Source organism: Lacerta agilis, chromosome 10, assembly GCF_009819535.1.
Source record: "Lacerta agilis isolate rLacAgi1 chromosome 10, rLacAgi1.pri, whole genome shotgun sequence".
In the NCBI taxonomy this organism is placed as follows: Eukaryota; Metazoa; Chordata; class Lepidosauria; order Squamata; family Lacertidae; genus Lacerta; species Lacerta agilis.
Genome location: NC_046321.1, coordinates 24736052 through 24756054, shown reverse-complemented (window position 1 = coordinate 24756054; position 20003 = coordinate 24736052). Strand labels below are relative to the sequence as shown.

The following is a 20003-nucleotide window of genomic DNA, read 5'->3' as shown; positions in this document are numbered from 1 at the left end:
CCGGCGCTTCTGTCGAAAGGAAGCCCAGACGGGCTCCTGAGTCGCCGCAGCTCACCCGAGGGAGAACGAGCCACCGCCAGTTCGCTGCCTAGAGACACGCGCACATGGCTAGAAGCTGAGGATATTATAGCAGCCTCTACTGCTCCTTAATAAGCAGAAGGCAGGCACGTGAGGAACCGGAGAGCGTGTCCGCGCTGGTGCCCGCCGTCAAGACTTCGCGGGGTTTCTCCGGACTTTTTCCTCAGCAAGGCGGGAGGTGCGAGAAGCGGGACAGAGAAGAAGCGGAAGGGGGGGGGGGAGTCTCGCCCTCCGGCTCTTTCTCCTCAGTCTAGCCACCGCGGTGAGGGGAATACCCTCTCCACTAACTCCCGAAGCCTTCCAGGGCTCCGCTCCCTTCCCCACTCTCTGCCTCTCTCCTTCGTGAGACTAAAGGCACGGGGAGGGCGGCTGGAAGGGGGAGGGCTCTGCAGCAGGGGGCCGCTCCTGGTTGGGCCCTCGCTCGCCGCCTGTCACTGGGCGGCGTGTGTGTGTCGGCGGGCTGGCCCCGCCTCGGCTCCTCGCCGCCCATCCCCTCCGCTGCACAGACAGACATGACACAGATCCTCAGTGGCTGCAGCTGCCGCTGAGCGAGCGGCCACTTCCTTGGGCTGGGGCGGGCGCGAGGGCGCGCAGCCTGCTGGCAACGGGAGCTGAAGAGGAGCGGCGGCGCCTTAGTCGGCTTCCCACTCAGCGAGTAAGACAGAGAGAGAAGCTCGCCTGCCTGCTGGGGGACAGCCTCGCTTAGCGCCGCCCGGAGCCCGCCTTCCTTCCTGCCTGCCTGCCTGCCATCCCTCCGGGCGGGGGGCAGCCCGGCTCTCCCGGGAGCGCCGAAGCCGGCTGCCGAAGTGGTGGCACTTGGAGAGCCGGCGGGGTGGCGCGGCGCTGCTGGGAAGGAGAGCGAGTGACTGAAGCGCCGCCGCGAAGGCAGCCCGAGCGGCACCCAGCGGCCACGCAGACCGGGCAGCCTTGCCACCGCCGCCGCCTCTTCGTTGTCCGCGACCTTCTTGAGGGGCTTCCCCACACCAGCCTCTCCGAGCCCTGTCCGGGCCTGGGTTTCCCCCGCCCGGCGTGCTTGCAGGCCCCGGGGAGGCCGCAGCGGAGCTAACGGGACGTGCCCCTCCCCGGGCCAACCCCGCGGGCCGCGCGAGGGGGCCTGTGCGCAACGCGAGGCGCCCGGCGGGCCACGGGGGTTGCCTCCCCCCAAGACAGCATGGGGGAAGGAGGAGCCGGCAGGCCCTGAGCAGGCGACCGGGGAGGGGGCTCCCGATTCTCCCTCCTGCTGCTGCTCCTGCTTCTCTCCCCCCCCCTTCCTCCGCTGCTCGCACGCAGATCGGACCAGCTGAGCTGCCTTATAGTCTGGGACCGCCGGAGAGATCCTCCGAAAGCGCTGGATCGGCGCCTGCTTTTCTCGTGCAGCCTGACCATCGCTCCCTCCCCCCGTGAGCAAATTAGATTGGTAGAAAGAAGGGGATCTGCGTCTGTTCCGGGTGCGTTTGTTTCCGAGAAGGAGCCCAGCAGCTGCCCGGCTTAGAAGCGGCCAGCCTCACAGGGGATCCCCTCTCCCTTGGCAAGGCACCTCTCCGCAGCAGCAACAGAGAAGGTAAGAGGCTGTTTTGGGCTTGGGCGGTGATGCTGAGCCGGGTATTGCTCTGTGAGAAAGAAGAGGGGGGAGCATCTTCCGTCTCTTCTTTCTTTCTCCTCCGTATTCCCCTTTAAATAAGCGTGCGGCCCGATCCGACGCCCATTTTACGTGAAAGAAAGTCCCGTTTTGTTCACTAGAGTTCATCCCCAAGTAGGCGTGGATGGAATTCCAGCCTCACTTCTGCTGCTGCTGCCGCCTCGTTTTGTGTGTTCTTCTTCCTGGCGAATTGGGCTTCTTTTCGAGATACACAATCGCAGCCATCTCTCAAGAGATGCACTCCTTCTCTGCAGCCCACTGTTGTTTGCACGGTTACTCGGAAGCAAGCCTTCTAGATTTCTGTGAATTTTGGTAGGATCGCAGTCGTCTTGAGCCGGTCGAAGGAACGCACCACCATTGGCGGTGGCAAAAAGGAGACTGGATTTGATTTGGAAGGCAAGTCATTTGTCTAGGACTGGATTCATTCGCATACACTTTGCTCAGAAAATAGTTATGATGCTTATTGCCCGATCAAGACATGCAAAAGTCAGGAAGATGGCAGTTGCCACCTGCATTCAGTTCACTGATGTGCAAAGGATTTACTTAAATTCACAGAGACCTCTGTAAGCAAAGAAGTGGGCTATTGACTTTATTTACTTTTAAGTGGTACTTGCTGTTCAGGAAGGGAGTCGTTTGGGTACTCAAAAACAGACCATCTTCAAAGTGAAGCTTTAAGACCCCCATATGTGTGTGTGTGTGTATATTTATAGTGAATTCCAAAGTAAAGAACAAAATGTCTGAGGGAACTGAATCCTCTCAACATCACTGCTGAGTTGTGTGTAACTTGTGAAAAGTATCCAGGGTGGAATGGACAGAAGAACCTCTTCAGAGTTTATGGATCAACTGTTGTTGAGGTCTCAGTATGTGTGTGTGGATTGTTAGGCAGATCTTAGGCACCAAGTAGAGGAACAGATTTTGAGATTGGGGAGAAGGAGGCAGATAGGTTCTCTTTGAACCTTAGCATGTATGATCAGGAGTCTATTACTACTTGCTTCAGTTCTTGAAACATTCCACTAGCATAGGTCATTAGGATTGCAGCCTTAGGGATTTTTTTTTGTTTTGTTTTGTTTTGTTTAATGCGTGGAGAGATGAGAATCTTGGACAGCAAAACCATCAAAGCTAGCCCTGGGCAGGAGATATTGATGAAGAACTGTGCTTAAATGTGCAGCCCTGTGTATCTTGAAAACTTGCCTATTCCGCAGGCTAAAAGGTCTTTGTTGTATACCTTGTATAATAGATTTTTTTAAAAAAGCATTTCTGCTGTATCAACAAATAATTGCTGTGTATCCGCATGGGGGGGCATGAGGAAGGAGGGGGGAGAGTTAATGAGCATGCTTGAAAGGTCACTTCAACATTTCAAGAAGCAAGCTTTCTGGCTGGTTTGACTTAAGCGATTAGGTTCAATAAGGAGTTGTCACATTATCAGCTGTGTCCACTTCTTCTCCAGGATGAATGGGCTGTAAACATTATTTCAGTCCTCTCTGAATTTATTAAAGTCAATACCCTCTTAATAGACAATCTGGTTAAATGAGACACTTTCAAGGAACAGATTGCTTTCAGATAGATGGGTGTTTAATTGGGGCGGATTCTTTCCTTGTACTGCTTTAGGTTTGGTGTCTTGGACAGATTTCTGCTGTTATCAGTCTGTGTGGATTGTGTCATTTAGTTCATTTAGCTGATCTCCTTGGGGAACAAATAAACAACTTAGTGACTCTGTAGAGATAATATGAAGTTTGGCAGTGCTTTATGTAAGTGCTGCTGGAGAGGTTCCTGGATCATATTATGTATTCCAGAGCCCATCTGATATGCTTCTCTTCCGAGCATTACCTCAAATTGGGGGTGGGGATTTTTCTTTTTCTGTTTTGCCTTCATTAAAGAAGAAGAAGAAGAAGAAACTAGTGGGCAGGTGTGCTGTTGCCAACTAGCAACCAAAGGCTTTCTTCCTGCTTGACTGGTGATGCTAGAGGCATATGTGAAAATGGATTAATTAAACTGCAGTGGAATTTTGAGTAGTTGGCATTGTGTGCAAGGATGCACCTTTCACTTTGTCATGCATAGAATTTGGTTAGTATGGGACCTGTGAGAACTTGGTAGAGGGGTGTCTAATGCAAGGTGTAAAAGAATGCAATTGGCATATTAAAAAGTGCTACATAAATCGGGCACAGCTTCAATATAAATGGGTTTGGGTATATCAAACTTTGCATGGGCTGCACATTGTTTGGCTTTGGATGGAACAGCTCAGGAAATGCTGCCTCTTTTAGTCTGTTCCTAAGTATGTTCATTTGGAAATATGTTCAACTGAAATAACTGGGAGTTACTACCAAGTAAATGTGGGTATCAGACTTACTGCATTAGCTAACAAATGCTTAGAATGGGGCATGCCATCCACTATGCCAGAGCTGATTACAAATCATGATGTTATGCCAGTGTTGCAGGCAAATGTGCCAATGCAGATGTTTTAAGTTGGGGAGTCATTATTCAGTCTCTCCCCCCCCTCCAAATTACTACTTGAAGGTGGAATGGGGAGGAATGTGGCAAGGACACAAATTCTAAACCCAGAGTCCTAGAACATCATTTGGAAAATGCCAATTGATCAGTGCTTCCTGCCTAATGGAATCTTTCACAGATGCTCCCCCCCCCCTCAAACTGAGTTGGAGAGAACTGAAATGGCCATTGGATTGGACCTCAGTAGTTTGAGTCTGTATCTTAATTCTGGAATAGGTTCTTAGGCAAGTCACACAATGTTTATTGTCCTAGCCTTAACACACCTTTAACCACCCTCTAATATTTACAGTGGTACCTCTGGTTATGTACTTAATTCATTCTGGAGATCCGTCCTTAACCTGAAACTGTTCTTAACCTGAAGCACCACTTTAGCTAATGGGACCTCCCGCTGCCGCTACACCGCCAGAGCACAATTTCTGTTCTTATCCTGAAGCAAAGTTATTAACCTGAAGTGTTATTTCTGGGTTAGCGGAGTATGTAACCTGAAGCATATGTAACCTGAAGCATATGTAACCCGAGGTACCACTGTACTTACTTTTCAATATTACTTGGTGTTTTTTATTATTTAAAAAAATCTTTCAAGCATACATATGCAGTGAAGATTCTAAATTATGCACCTTACTAACTGTATGTACCTGAGAGCAACAGCTAAATCAGAATAAGTGTATGATATAGACATGCGTACCTTCTTGAAACTTGCTTCCCTGTCTGTTGATGGTGACTCCCACAGGAAAGGAGACTTGTACATGTTAATGAGATAAACTTAAAATATCATATAAATTACTATTTATTGACAGTTTTGCACCTAAGAAGTACAGGAACTTTGATAAATTAACCTAAGGTTGCTTACACTTTCAAGAAGTGCCTGCAAGTGCTCTGCTGGAAATGGCAATACTGCATTTTAACTTAACACAGAAATAGTGCTGAGTGTGTTGCTATTTGTATTCTTCAGCCTCTTACTTCAGTAATATGCAGGAGGGACTAGTATTGCTACTGCCTCAGCTGCCCGCCCCAGTGTTGAAAACCTAGATACTGTCACAATAAGCTGCTATAATAAGTGAGAGAGTACCAAGCCCTTATTGCCAAGAGATCTTGTGCTTAAGACAAATTGGTATCTGTAAACACTCTTGCAGCAGAGGGAAATGTCTTAACTAAACCTAAGCAGATCGGAAGGCCTCTGAGGTGTGATACAGTTGAGCATGAAGTACCAAATGGTATCTTGCAAAGCATTTGGATGCAGTCTCTCAAGGTGTGTGTGTTTCTAAGGACTCAGAACTGACTGCGGGACAGGCCTTGTCAACTACAAATCTATAATAACACAAACAGATCTGAAGTTTAAACTTGCCAGGTCTTGGATTGTCCTACTGTTTTGGTTGTCCGTGGTAGATTACAAATCCTTTGGTCAGGAGGGCTTAGTGGCCATGTAAAATCTACAATGAACTTTCTGCAGAGTCATTGATGGGCTGGTAGCTTTGGGGGGTGAGAACCCACAAGTTAGTTAATGGATATTAAGGCTGGATGCCCCCATTGCCTTTGTTGCTTTCATATATCCTATCTGGAATGTGTCCTGTGGCTGAACATCTCCATTGATGTAACCCATTAGCAAATACTCTTCCTGTAATATACTTCGGAAACGTGTAGGGAAGAATATACTAGTGATAGAGGGCTTAAACTAATCGGCAAGGGTCTGGCTGCTCTCCTCTGTTTTCACATAAGATATGTTGGATTTTGGGTTGCATTATACAGAAGGATAATAATCCTTTCAGATGTTGGAGTATTGTGAAAGAGAGCTAGGAATAGCACTGAATATTAAAAAGCCAGATACCGTCTGCAAGCTATTGAACTTTTCTGGAATTCTAAAGAGTGTCCTCTCAATAAGCTGCAGCACAGAAGAAGGTAGAATTTATACTCCATGAGCTTGTAACAAAATATTTGTGTCCTTTTCTGGCACAGAATGATAATTGTAAGTACATTTTCACCTAGGTAAGGTCATTCTCTTGACAGATAAATTGTGTTGGCGCACAGAACATCTCTCCTGTGAGTTTTCTTGAGCATATGTTGCTTTGTACGTCTCTTGTGGAAATGAAGCGTTCTTATGAATTCTGTACAAAGATGCAGTGCGTTACGAAGCCTGCCTAACCCGCACAGGGATATTCTTGTTCATTTTGACAGGAGTAATTGCATGTTGCTCTTCAGAATCCAGTCCTTTTTAATGAATATTTTTCCTTTCTTGTAACCCAGATTTCGGTGCAAACTGGCTTCGGAAAGTGAGTAGCTTTTTGCTTGGTGCTTCAAAAGCTGATGGCTGCTGGTGGTAGGAATTCATCACCTACTATAAAAACTGTTCAAAGCGGCTTACGAAAGGAAAACAGCAATACATGACGAAATCAACAATCACAAAAACAATTTTGTAGCAGGAATAAAAAAGTAGGAACATAATAGCAAATGTAACAGCGTACAAAGAAAACATTTCGATACTATGAATGTAACAGCATTAAATTGACAACATTACAACTCCTGGAAGTAGCAAAAAATAACAAGTTGCACCTTCTCTCTATAAACACCCCTCCTATGATGTTACCTATAAACAACATTAGAAACTCAGATATACAGTGGTACCTCGGGTTACAGATGCTTCAGGTTACAGACTCTGCTAACCCAGAAATAGTACCTCGGGTTAAGAATTTTGCTTCAGGATGAGAACAGAAATTGTGTGGTATGGCGTGACGGCAGCAGGAGGCCCCATTAGCTAAAGTGGTACCTTAGGTTAGAAACAGTTTCAGGTTAAGAATGGACCTCCAGAATGAATTAAGTTCTTAACCCGAGGTACCACTGTATAACCTAGGCGCCCAGTGGCTCCTTAAACTAAGGTTACAGTCACCAAAACAGAATGCATAGTTTCCATTTGGCGGCAAGTTGGCTCGAAAGTCATATTTTTCAATACAGTGGTACCTCGGGTTAAGAACTTAATTCATTCTGGAGGTCCGTTCTTAACCTGAAACTGTTCTCAACCTGAAGCACCACTTTAGCTAATGGGGCCTCCCACTGCCACTGCGCCACCACAGCACAATTTCTGTTCTTATCCTGAAGCAAAGTTCTTAACCTGAAGCGTTATTTCTGGGTTAGCAGAGTCTGTAACCTGAAGCGTGTGTAACCTGAGGTACCACTGTATGACTTTTTGGTTCCTGAAATCCATTCTGATTGTGCAGATAAAACATAACAGATAGAATTCTACAGGATTTGTTGCTAGTCAAGATCTAAGGATCCTCAGGCACGCACCTCCACATGGTGTAGACGTCAGGCACCATCCTGGCACCCAGACATCTTCATTTGGTTTCAAGTGGCCCTAAGCCAGGGGCAAAATGCACCTGGTGAATTTCAAACACTGCTCATGGTCCCTCCCCTACAGCAATTTATTACAAGGAAAAGTGATAGTCTGTAAGAGGGAGATTATTGGGATTTTTTTGTTCTTATTTTCATTATGTATTTTGTGTTTGTTATACTGTAATTTTATGTTGTGAACCATCCTGAGGTCTATGGATGAAGGGTGATATACACATTTAATAAATAATAATCACTGCTGCCTTTTGATGGTTGCAACCACTACCTTTTGGTGGTTGCTGCTTGAAACTCTAGGTACTATCCTGTGCGCATTTGCTCAGATGTTTACAGTGGGACCTACTTGTGAATAAGCATGCATAGGATCAAGCTGCATGTCAACTGTCCTCATATAATGATGGGCATATAATTATATGCAACCATGGAATGAACAAAAACATTGTAAATAGTTGTGCCAGTCCATTCGAAAAAGCCAATAGCCAGTATATGGTTACAATACATTTAATAGGACCACCCAGAACGGCAAAGTCATGTGTGTGTGTGTGTGTGTGTGTGTGTGTTTAATGTAGGTTGTTGGTTTGTTTTTTTAAAAGTCATTTCATGCATTCCTTGGGGGGGGGCAGCTTTGGGGAGAATTGACCCAGGGCTCTCAATTGCCTTAATTTGGCCTTAGGGAAGCATTAAGTGTGTAGAGACTATAGAGGTGCAGTGTTCTTCAATGAATTATTTGAACTTGTGGGTGGAATCCTTTCTTTCAGTGGTGAACCACTAGATAGAGAAAACTATGGAAGCTAGATGCTCACCTTAATGGTAGGGCAAGTCTTAGTCAATGTCAATGTATTGTGCATTAATTGCGTTTCCTGCTCCTCTGGCTTCATTTCCATTTTGACCTAATTCAGTTTTTTTTGGCTGCTCCTTATTTATACCATTAAGACAAATCCAAATTTTGTTAAACTCCCCAAGAGGCTTTGCCCAATCTTCCATGGGGTTTAGAGCAGAAAAAATCTATTGCTGGAAATCTCTAGTATAATTTCCTAGAGCTTGGGTTTCTTGGTCAGTCTCATCAGAAATATTAATAACCACTCATTGTTAGTCAATTGTGGTTGTGCTGAGTGTTTGCCCACATATTGAGTGAGAAGGGGATTTTTAAGTTTCAACAAACTCTTTGCTTACATTACATGTTGATAGTTGCTGCATCCCACAATCTGCAGCTGATGTTTTTGTTTGTTGGTTTGTTTTTAAGTGACTTCTTCCTGAGAATATTCCTGCTGATCAAGGGTCATGTAGGCAGTGTGATGACATGGTGCAGCCAATCAGATTTGACAACATGACTGTGTCACAAAGCCAAGTCAGAGAGAGGGCAGGAAACATTGTCAGAAGTGTATTATAACCAGAATGCTGTTGGGTATTCTAAGTTTAGAAAAGTAAACTGAGGGGGACATAGGAGGTTTATAAAATCAGGAATAGTATGGAGAAAGTGCACAAGAACCCCCCCTCCCCCCCGTAGAGCATGAGAACTCTGGATCATACAATGAAATTTGTTGGTAGGAGATTCAGGGCAGACAAAAAAGGACCTGTGGAATTCACTAACATATGATGTGATGATGTTTTAATCAAAGGTTACAAAAAAATTCATAGGTAGATACTTTTATTAATGGTTTATTAGCAATGGTGTCTAAATGTGGTTTCCATGTTCAGAAGCACTGTATCTGAAAATAACAGATGCTGAGATGCACACAATGAGGAACTGCTGGTGCCTCCATGCCCTGCTCATGACTTCCCCAAAAACATTTGGCTTTCTTTCCGATAAGATGGCAGTCTTTAAAAAAACAAAACTAAAACTTTGGTACATTTTAATTAATCTTTGTGAAGTGTCTTGGAGATGAAAAGTATTGTGTAAAATGCTGTGTTTTCGTTTTAAGCAAATTATTTTGGATTCAAGAGGCTTGAAACTAGTCATGATGTTTATTAAGAGCTTTGGTTTATTCTAGCGTTTATTGCAATTGTGGACTTTGGAATACAATTTTAAGGTGTATAAAAGACCTGGTTCTGAAGGCAGAGCTACAGCCATATTTGTGATTTCTGTTTGCCTGACTGATGTCCACCTTCTCCTCAGCTGCTTCGCTGATATGACTCATGCTGATAAGCTCTCCAAGGTCCACCAGCTGCTTCAGCTCCTTCATAGCTCATACATGGGCACAGAAGGATAAAACCTGTGGATAGCAGGCAGTGATTTGTCTCTGTTCACTTAAAGCATTGACTCCATTTTCCCAGAGATGGCTTTTTCATACATAACTCCAGTGCTCGAAAGCTTGCACTGGCAAATTGATCATGCAGGCTGGCCCAAAACTTTTTTTGTGGGGGGGGGGGGGAGAGAGAGAGAGACTCTTTAAGTCAATGCTGGCTTAAATGAGAGAAAATTCTTTTAAAAGTAATTCACAGATGGCACTACACACCTGCACAATGCCACAGGTGAAACTCTTATTCTTATTTATTGCTTTTATTGCGTGCCCTTCAAGTCACTTGGGGTGGCATACACAGCCCTTTCTCTTATTTTGCCTTCCCAGCAACCTTGTGATGTAGGGTAGGCTGAGACAGCGTGGTCTAAGCTCATCAAATGAGCTTTGTGGCTGAAGGCAGATCTGAACCCAGATCTCGCTGGATCTAGTCAGTATTCTAATCCCTGCACCGCACTGCACTGTGAAGCTGAATATATGGAGATTGAAGATGGACAAAATAAAGCACTTCTTCACACAGTGCATACTTAAACTGTGGAATTCACTCTCACCAGAGGCAGTGGTGGCCACCAACTTGGATGGTTTTAAAAGAGGATGGACAAATTCATGGAGGAGAAGGATATTAGTGGCTCCTTGCCATGCTAGATATGTTCTTCCTCTGCTGTCGGAAGCAGTATGCTTCTGAATACTAGTTCCTGGAAACTGCAGGATGTTTCCCTTGGGCATATGGTTGGCCACTGTGAGAACAGGATGCTGGTATAGATGGGACACAGGCCTGATCCAGCTGGGTCTCACATTCTTATGCACTTCATTTGCTTTCTCGTCACCTCTCTTTCCTATCACTTATTCCCTGTTACTTTTAGTAAACATCTTACTTGATTTGGATGGTATCCCACATGGAGATTCATGGAGCCAACAGGATCCCAGCATTCTCCAGGCCCTGGAGTTTAGGTGGGGTCTGCCCACTAGTCTTGATAAATTCTCTCAATGCCTTCATAACCCGTGGAATAGTGGCTTGACTGTAGCCACTGTGACAATGTCTGTCCTCAGGCATCCTCCCAGTGCAAGATCAGGTGTGTGATTGTGACTTTCTTGTACCAGCAGGCATTATTAAGGTAGTGTTTGGTTTTATGATACATTTTTCTGGTTTTCTTGTTCTGTTTTCAATATATTGTTTTTTTTATGAGCACTGCTTAGAAATGTCTTACAGAAATAAGTGGCCCTGGTTCACAAGGGGCCTGAAGCAAAAGTAAGTGGAAGGGAGATGGCCAGAATCAGGTTATGAAAGTACAGCCTGGGCTTTGTGTTCTTTATGCTTAAAAAAAAAATCTGTATTGAGAGAATGCAAACTGAATAAATCTTTCAGATTAAGGAAATGCACACAATTTGCCCTCCTTCTAACTCCTAGAAATCTAGCTCCCCAACTCTGGCTTCTGAGATTTCAGTAGATGACATTTCACATTTTTAACCTGATCTCTGCAATCACAGTGGCTTAGAATCTTTTTATTATTATTTTTAAATAAACCTAACAAGCAAAGTTAAGAATCCCAGGAAGCTGAATTCTATGCACAATGCCATATTCTACAGATTTCCTCTGCTCTAGCAGCATCTGTGCAACCTTGAATATAGCCCATTCATGAAGATTATATGATAGCAGTGGTACTCTCAAGAAATATTTCTGTTTAGTTGCCATTGTGTCTGCAAAGTGACACCCCGCAGAGTACTTCTGGTGGTGAATAGGCAGGCGAATCTGCATTGTCTCCACTGAAACATTGTAAACCTGCTGTGTTGAACTTGCCACCTGCTTTGAGGACAAAATCACTTATATTCAGTTGGGCTTTGGAATCTCACCTTTCATAAAACAGTGCCAGAGTGCAATGTCTTGGAGGCTCAGTCTTGCCCTATTAGTTTTGATGACTGGTTTGTCTACTGGCTTGCGCTTGTTGATAATGAGGACAATCGCTTAAGAGTGGGAACTATGTGCATAATAATATTAAAAGGTGTTTACAGTAGATGGCCCTCAGCTGTATAATTTCCTCCTCTGGGAGAAAGTTCATATCTGTGTGTTGCGTGACAGACCAGAGTAAGCCAAACACATTTCACTACCTAAAGGCTCAGATTTCTTTTTTTCCCTGATAGGAGAGCTCAAATTGAGAACATAGAGAAAGATAGGAATCTTTTCAATGTCTGTTCAGGAGCAAGGGATAGCATAGGATAGAAGGTGTAACAATTTACGCTTTGGTGGTTTTAGAGGCAAGATGGCTATAAATAAAGTTTAATACACAGTACAGCCTGTAGGTCAATTTGACACTGAGCATCTCATGGAAGTGGTGAAAGACATTCGCATTCTGATTGCTTTTGGGTGCAGATAGGGTTATATTTCTAACAGTGTGCTATATGTGCAGTACCAGGTTTAGAATAATCAAGCTGAATTTGCGTTGACAACTTCATTGAATTGGAACCACTTCAGAACCTGTTTTCTTTGAGTGGTAGTGGAACACACAACTTTTATTAGTTTGACTGTATAAGGTGGATCTGTGGTGGTTGTTTGGTCTTTATGTTGGTGCATTTGAAATGGGCGAATCTGATCTGGAGGCGTTGATTCTCCACTGTGTTCTTGAAAGGAAATAATGAATGAAAGCATCCTTTCCTTGCTCCCTTCATGACTGTGTATCATCTTGGTAAATTAAAATGTTTTTCTCTTTTTAGCCATAACCTTGTAATTCAAAAATACACTTGTTCTAGGGCTAATGCTTTTTTTTTGGGGGGGGGGGGGGGGTGAAACAGTTGGCTCCCCTGCTGTGACTTCAATAATGCATTATTTCATAGCTTCAGAGGATTTAATATGTTTCTGGTGACTTCTATGTGTTGCACTTAGGTGATAAGCAAAATCACTATAATAGGCTAGATGCAAACACCTTCTAACAGCTTCACTTCTCTCATTTTCCATATTCTTGCATGTTCCTCTGTTCTTCCTCCTTAGTGTCCATGCCCATTGATCAATATTTTATGAATGCAAGTCCTTGGATAAAGACACATTCTTGCTGGTGAATAAAATAGGCAGCACTACTTTAGCTAGCTAAGTATTTGGCTGGTGAGATCATATATGTAAGAGAGATCTAGGCCACGGGCCACCAACCTTTTTTGGACCAGTGGGCACATCTTGAATTTTGAGAAAATGCCATGGGCAACAGTCACAAAATAGCTGTGGAGGGGGGCATACTGCAAAGTAGTTGCCATGGGGTGCATGGCATAGCACATAATTAAAGAGACAAGCAGCCCCAACAACATTAGGCTTACCATGGAAGTAACCATGTCTTGCTAATCCTAATTGTGGAGATCACACAACACATACACAAAATGATGCAGTTGCTGTATAATAGCAGGGAGCATTCTTCAGTACCAGGAAAAATATACAAGGTGGCCAGACCACACACACACACACACCACACACACACTCTCCTTTCACAGAAACTACTTAGAAGGTGCTTGCCCATTGCAGAAACAGTGGCTTGCTGCTGACTTTGTTTTCTTGTCTAGGCTTTCAAATTATAAACGACTTTGTATTTTTACTGCATTGTACTAGAGTTATTTACTACTACTGATTGGTAGTGATTTTGATCATTGTTTTATTTTTATATTTGTTTGTTTATGGTGAGCTGCCCTGTACTTCTGCCTGGGGAAAGGATGGGAGGTAGCAATGACAGACAGACAAAGAAATAAATAAATTGCAAGTGTTGTGAAGTCTGCTTCATTCTCTGGAGCCTTTAATGCAGGCATGGAGAAACTCAGGCCTCCAGATGTTTTGGGACTACAATTCCTATCATCCCTGACCACTGGTCCTGTTAGCTAGGGATGATGGGAGTTGTAGTCCCAAAACATCTGGAGGGCCGCATTTGCCCATGCCTGCTTTAATGAATGGTGGCTTTATTGCTCTTCTGTTGTGGTGGCTCCCTCTCTCCCTACCCATTGGAATCTGGATTTACACTTATGGGCTTCATACATTGACTAAAAAAAACAAAACATTTCAAGGCCATAATTATGTTGTGATTGCTAGAAACAGCCTTCACAGGTTGGCTGCTGCTCCAGCTGTTGGTCATAACTTATTGAATGATATGTGACATGGAGACCGCCTTCATTGCACAGTCTTTCTGTTGCTTCCAGGGGTCTCAGAAACCTTGAGATGTGTGAGGAGATTGCTTATTTTGTCTGTACACTTCACCAAGCCATTTGGCTCATGTGTCACAAGTGTAAACTGGGATACGTGCTATGCCCTCAGTATCTTAAATTGTATTCCCATAGCCAAGCTGTCTGCACAGCACTTTTCCAAGTATGTTTCTAATCCCTGTGCTAATTATAATATCTGTGTGCAATTGCAGCTTGATCTCCTGTGTGTATCTTACCTACTCACTTGATAAATAACACCCATAAAATTATTTCTTTTTCTTGCACATGTCTTTGGCATGCTGCATTTTGGTGTCCCTTGCTTTCTCTTCTGGGTCATCTTAATGATTTGAATCTCCTGTCTTGGGCAGAGAATTCGGCTTAAACTTGTGGTTTCCTTCTGTAGCTCTTTCTGAAGCTTGGCTTTACACGTCTACATGGGCTTGGTCATGTCCACAGAACGGAAGATGGCAGGATCCCCAAAGACATACTCTACAGGGAGCTGACTTCAGGCACTAGGCCTGTTGGCAGAACAAACTCTGCAGACATGACACGAAGGCTGCAGTGGCGGAGCTTCATGCTCTGGCACCGGGGGTGGGAAGCAGGCAGGGGTGTGTTCTGGGGCAGGGTGCGCCGCTCGCAGGGGCGTGGCACGCATTCTGGGGGCAGGGCGCACCACTCGCAGGGGCGTGGCTCACATTCTGGGGGTGTGGCACACGTTCTAGGGGTGGGGCGCACAACCCGCAGGGGCGGGGCCCGCAGTATGGGTGGGGGAGCAGCTGAGATGGAACCCTTCCGGGATTGCGCTGCCCGGGGCGCCCCGCCCCCTATGGCCCGCCCTTCCTACGCCAGTGGAAGGCTGGCAACGTCAACCCTGCCATGTGGGAATCCTTTACAGATGACTGCTGTGCCTGGAGACAGTCAGGCCATTCATACATAGCAATGACCAGAGGAGGAATGAGTGCTGAGATGAGTGCAGAGAAAAGAAATGCCATGGTGCATCTGCAGCAGAACAACCAGACGCCTTCATTTGCCTCAGCTGCATCAAAACATGCCTCTTCTGTATCAGTCTCTACAGCCATAGCAGGCGCTGCAACCTTTCAACCGTTTGACTTCACTCCTAAAGGTGCACTCCTAAAACAGATGACAACAACAGCAGTCATGAAGTGGAATCAATCCATGTGGCGAATCCTTCCTCATGATAAACTTCATGCAGCAGCCTGTCACATGCTCTGGGCATCCCTTCACTTTAAAGCATTCATTCTGGATGTTTTGCTATGGCATTGTGAACCTTGTCCAGTCTTTGGTGAAATGCTACACACAAGTGGTTCACTGTGTGGTAAAAGCTGCCATATGAAGGAGACTCCTTGACATTTCTCTAGGAAGAGATGAGGCTTTGCTTTGTGTTCTGTTTCTCAGAGGAATTTGGTGCAGTGCCTTCTTTGTTGTGGTGGCACAAACACGGAATGCCCTTTTTAAAGAAGGCTGCCTTTCTTTATCACTGTTAGCTGTGAGGAACCTTTGGCTCTCCAGATGTTGCTGAACTACAATTCCCATAATCCTTGGCCCATTGGCCATGCTTACCGTGGCATATGTACATTGTAGTATATATAAGGTGCATATTTCCGGAACCCACCCTATTTTTGTGATTACATTTTTTCTTGTAATTGTAAGTTTCGAAATTGTTGTTCATGTTGTATTTGAAATTGGTGTAACTCACCCTGGGACCTTAGGGTGAAGGGCAAGTAATAAATTGAAGCACCAAGAGCACTTGTTCACACCTAAGTTGTTTGTGTAGTTCAATCCAATGCATGCTACTCAGAATAAGGTTCTATTCAGCTCGGTAGGAGTTGTAATGTTGGAGCCTTAATCTACTGTTTCAAAGTTTCTACATAATTCATATTTGTTTTCTTTAAAAATATATGTACTGTACATCGTGTCTATCTCTTCATTGTAGACTGGCACTGGATTCGTATTGATTATATATATAACTTTCTGTCTTCTAGCATGGAACCCAGGTGTGGCATAGATGTGGTTCCCAGACACCATCCATGCAGTCACCAGACCTAGACTTGCTTAGTGGCCTCATGTGCTTTCAGACCACACATAAATTGTACTAATTGATCCAAATTAACCTATCAGATAAATCTGTGAGACTCAGATCCCCCCTCCCAGATAGCCAACAATTTTTTAAATCAGCCACAAACTCCACACTTCATCGGTTTCTTTTGACACTCCAAGCAACATGGTTGTTTGGGAAACTTTTAAGTAGCTTTCTGCATTTGCTAAAAAATTAAGGAAATAAATGCATTTTTTTCTGTTTGAGCAGCAGGCTGCAGAATCACCATCTTTCCTTGTCCATATAATTGCAAACCCATTTTGAGTCTGGATTCAAAACAGGTGAGGAGCCCAAGGGACTAGTTTTGAACGGACTCTTAGTGAGGCCTGTTAGTTACTCTGTGTGAGTGGAATTAGCACTTCAAGGATATTCAACTGAACAGAGCAGTACTACATTGCAGTCTAGCAGTCTTTGAGTCCTAGCTCTTTCCTCCTTCATATGGCATTTGTTAAACTGTAAAACACCTTGATATCAGCAAGAGGTGTTATAGAAATTCAATAACTCTGAAATAACTAAAAATATCAGTAACAGTGAAAAACCATTCTCTTGTAGAAGACAGCAGGTACCTGGCAGAACTCTCTGCAGTAAATATACGTGGTTTTCTGAAAGAAGTGTCATTTCTCTGCCATAGAACCCTCCTTTAATAACTGTTTTATGAAGGCAGAATGAAGAGTCATCGTATTCCTAACGGTGAAGAGAGAATTGGGCAGTGAGGAGGGTTACACAACTGCCAGAAGAGGGAGTGGACCTGAGGAAAGGCTGTGGACCTGTTTTGTTTTTTTTAAGGGTTCCGTGGGGGCAGCCTGGAGGTGGGTTGAAGATGAGGCTTGCCCTCAGATGATGGTAGACTGCATCTGGTCCCCATGTTAAAGGACTTGAATTTCTAATTGCTTGTTCATGTGGAATCTAGTCTAACTTGATTTACATTGAAGTTCAAGAGGTGCCAAAAATGCCTGAATACTGAGCCACAACGTTCTCTCAGTTCAGATCTCACAGCTGTGAACTCACTAGGCAGTCTTGGAAAGCCAGCATTCTGTCAGCTTCAACACCCTCCTCCTTTTTGCAGTAGAGGGGAGCATGAAAATAATATTAGTTACTTTACTAGACCATTTATAAGAGTTTACTGAAATTATGCGTGCAAAATAGTTTGAACACACTTTGAAGTACTACTGAAAATGCCACTGCTACTATTACTGTTGGAGAGGGCAGGTGCAAATTTTGGCAGGATTTGAACATGTACATTGAATTTTATTGCCTCCTAATAAGTGTGTGGATGTATACGCACACAAGCACACACACAAATTGGATAAAAGGCAGCTCCTTACTGGAATACAGGGTGCAGTAAAGGTAAAGGGACCCCTGACCATTAGGTCCAGTCGCGGACGACTCGGGGGTTGCAGCGCTCATCTCGCTTTATTGGCCAAGGGAGCCAGCATACAGCTTCCGGGTCATGTGGCCAGAATGACTAAGCCACTTCTGGTGAACCAGAGCAGCGCATGGAAACGCTGTTTACCTTCCCGCCAGAACAGTACCTATTTATCTACTTGCACTTTGACGTGCTTTCGAACTGCTAGGTTGGCAGGAGCAGGGACCGAGCAACAGGAGCTCACCCCGTCACGGGGATTCAAACCACCGACCTTCTGATCAGCAAGCCCTAGGCTCTGTGGTTTAGATCACAGTGCCACCCGTGTCCCTGCACTACAAAATCCTATTAAATAAATGTCCCTGCTGTGTCTACCTACTGGAATCTCAGGAATTGTAAGTGGGGTGGATGTGTATAATGAGGGGTTGAGGTCAAGGGGAAAATCAGTCTCATCTAAGCCCAGGTGATGTTTGATTTCAGCACCATGCCTTCTTCCAACTCCCCATATGTTTGAGGCAAAGGTGACCTAAAAAGCTTGACTTACTTAGACCATTGCCTTGACTATGCATGTGAACATGATTTCTGGCTCTTTCACATACTGGTCTATCCAGTGTTATCAATAACAAATGGAGTGCAGTCTCATCTCCCATACTTTGCATGGCATTTGGATTGCTGCAGGGATTCAGATACAGGTTTCCTTCTTCTCTCTTGCAGAGGGTTTCTTTTTTTCCTCTTCTATTTTTTGCACCTCTCACACCACTGAAAGGCAGTATGCAGTGCCAGCCTATCCACACTTACTTTAGAGTGAGTAGCACTAGAATTGGTGGTAGCCATTCCTGAAAAAACATGCGTAGGATTGCACTTTATATTTTCATAGGCAACTTTTGACTGTATATTTTTATAGACAATTTGGTTATATGTTTTCATGCAGGGAAGGGTCAGCATCAGCCAGGAGCATTAACAAACAGTGATTTAGGTGTGCATTGCACATGTATGCTTGATTCCAAGCTTGATTTCTGATGATGCCCCAATTCCTCATTTATTTTTTGCAGTCGTAGGATAGTATCTACAGTCTGTCTATAGAGTACTTGGTTTTCTGGATGTGCGTAGGCTGTTCAAGTGTGAGTTGTGCAATATCATGTTTTCCCTCCAGAGGCAATTGCAAAGAGTATCTGGAAAATGACAAATGCAGGGAGTAGCATCTGGAATGCAAGACTTGCCATATGGATTCTGTGTCAAATGTTCTTAACTACTTTGTTTCTTTCCTCCCATCTCTTTTTCTGTTGTCTGTATAATAAATTGGCAAAGTGCTGAAGGCTTTGCAAGTATTTAAAAATATAATTAGTATTTTCTTTTACATCAGTTTCACCTGCTTTTTAAAGTTGGAAAGCCGTTTTGATCATAATTCCAGATACCTTGCATTGTTTATACTTTAGTCTGTTCTGTAGGCTCTAAGTAAAAAGGTAAAGGGACCCCTGACCATTAGGTCCAGTCATGTCCAACTCTGGGGTTGCGGCGCTCATCTCACGTTACTGGCCGAGGGAGCCGGCGTACAGCTTCCGGGTCATGTGGCCAGCATGACAAAGCCACTTCTGGCGAACCAGAGCAACGCACGGAAATGCCGTTTATCTTTTTGCCGGAGCGGTACCTATTTATCTACTTGCACTTTTTGACGTGCTTTCGAACTGCTAGGTGGGCAGGAGCTGGGACCGAGCAACTGGAGCTCACCCTGTTGCGGGGATTCAAACTGCCGACCTTCTGATCAGCAAGCCCTAGGCCCTGTGGTTTAACCCACAGCGCCACCCACGTCCCACGTAGGCTATAAGTACTTAACTGCAATTTGAATAATTTTAGTTCTAACCACACTAAAGCTAATAATTTGTGAGGAACTCTTCATTGTTAAGAGAAGAACACTGAAGCTATTCTTTTCAGTGCTGGATACATCTCTATGTTCATTCAAACTTGATGGAACCCCTTCATCTCACCCCAATACCACTCCAACATGAAGCCAAATCATGGTTTGGTCCTATGCAAATGAGCCTGGCTGAACCATCAGATTAACACACTTCCCTTGCATGTGGCAGTTTCATTCTCATTTTCCTGGTTTGAGGTAAGCCATTTGGATGAAAGCACAAACCATGGTTTGTGCAAGCCTTGAAAATCAAGGTTGGAAACCATTGTTTGAGCTCAGTTTTTTCCAAGTAAGCACAAACCATAGCTTGCAGGATTGAACAAAATGACAAATTGGTTTGTCTCAGACTAGAAAAGGAAGGAAGGAAGGAAGGGAATCACCATTCATGGGGGAAGGAAGACAGGAAAGTTGTATATGACCAGCTTTTCCAAAACAAAGATTTTTTATATCTGAAATAAGCAACCAAGGCCCTGCTGTTATGCTTAACGTCCTTTCATAAGGATAATAAAAATGACAAGTTTTATCTATGGCTTGCATGCTTCCATAATCTTCATGAAGACCAAGGTTTTGGGTTTTTTTAAAGCAAATATGTATACAAACAAATACAACTGTTTAGATCTTACAGTGGGTTTTGACAAAAGGGAAAC

At 44.3% G+C, this 20003-nt stretch overlaps 1 protein-coding gene across 1 annotated transcript in view; it reads left to right on the top strand.

Moving 5' to 3' along the window:
- Window positions 1–770: 770 nt before the first annotated feature.
- Window positions 771–20003, top strand: part of LARGE1 (LARGE xylosyl- and glucuronyltransferase 1) — a 307061-nt gene continuing 287828 nt past the window's right edge. The window contains exon 1 of the mRNA XM_033162533.1: window positions 771–1639. The gene's annotated coding sequence lies outside the window, so the exon portion shown is untranslated. The remainder of the gene's footprint in view (window positions 1640–20003) is intronic.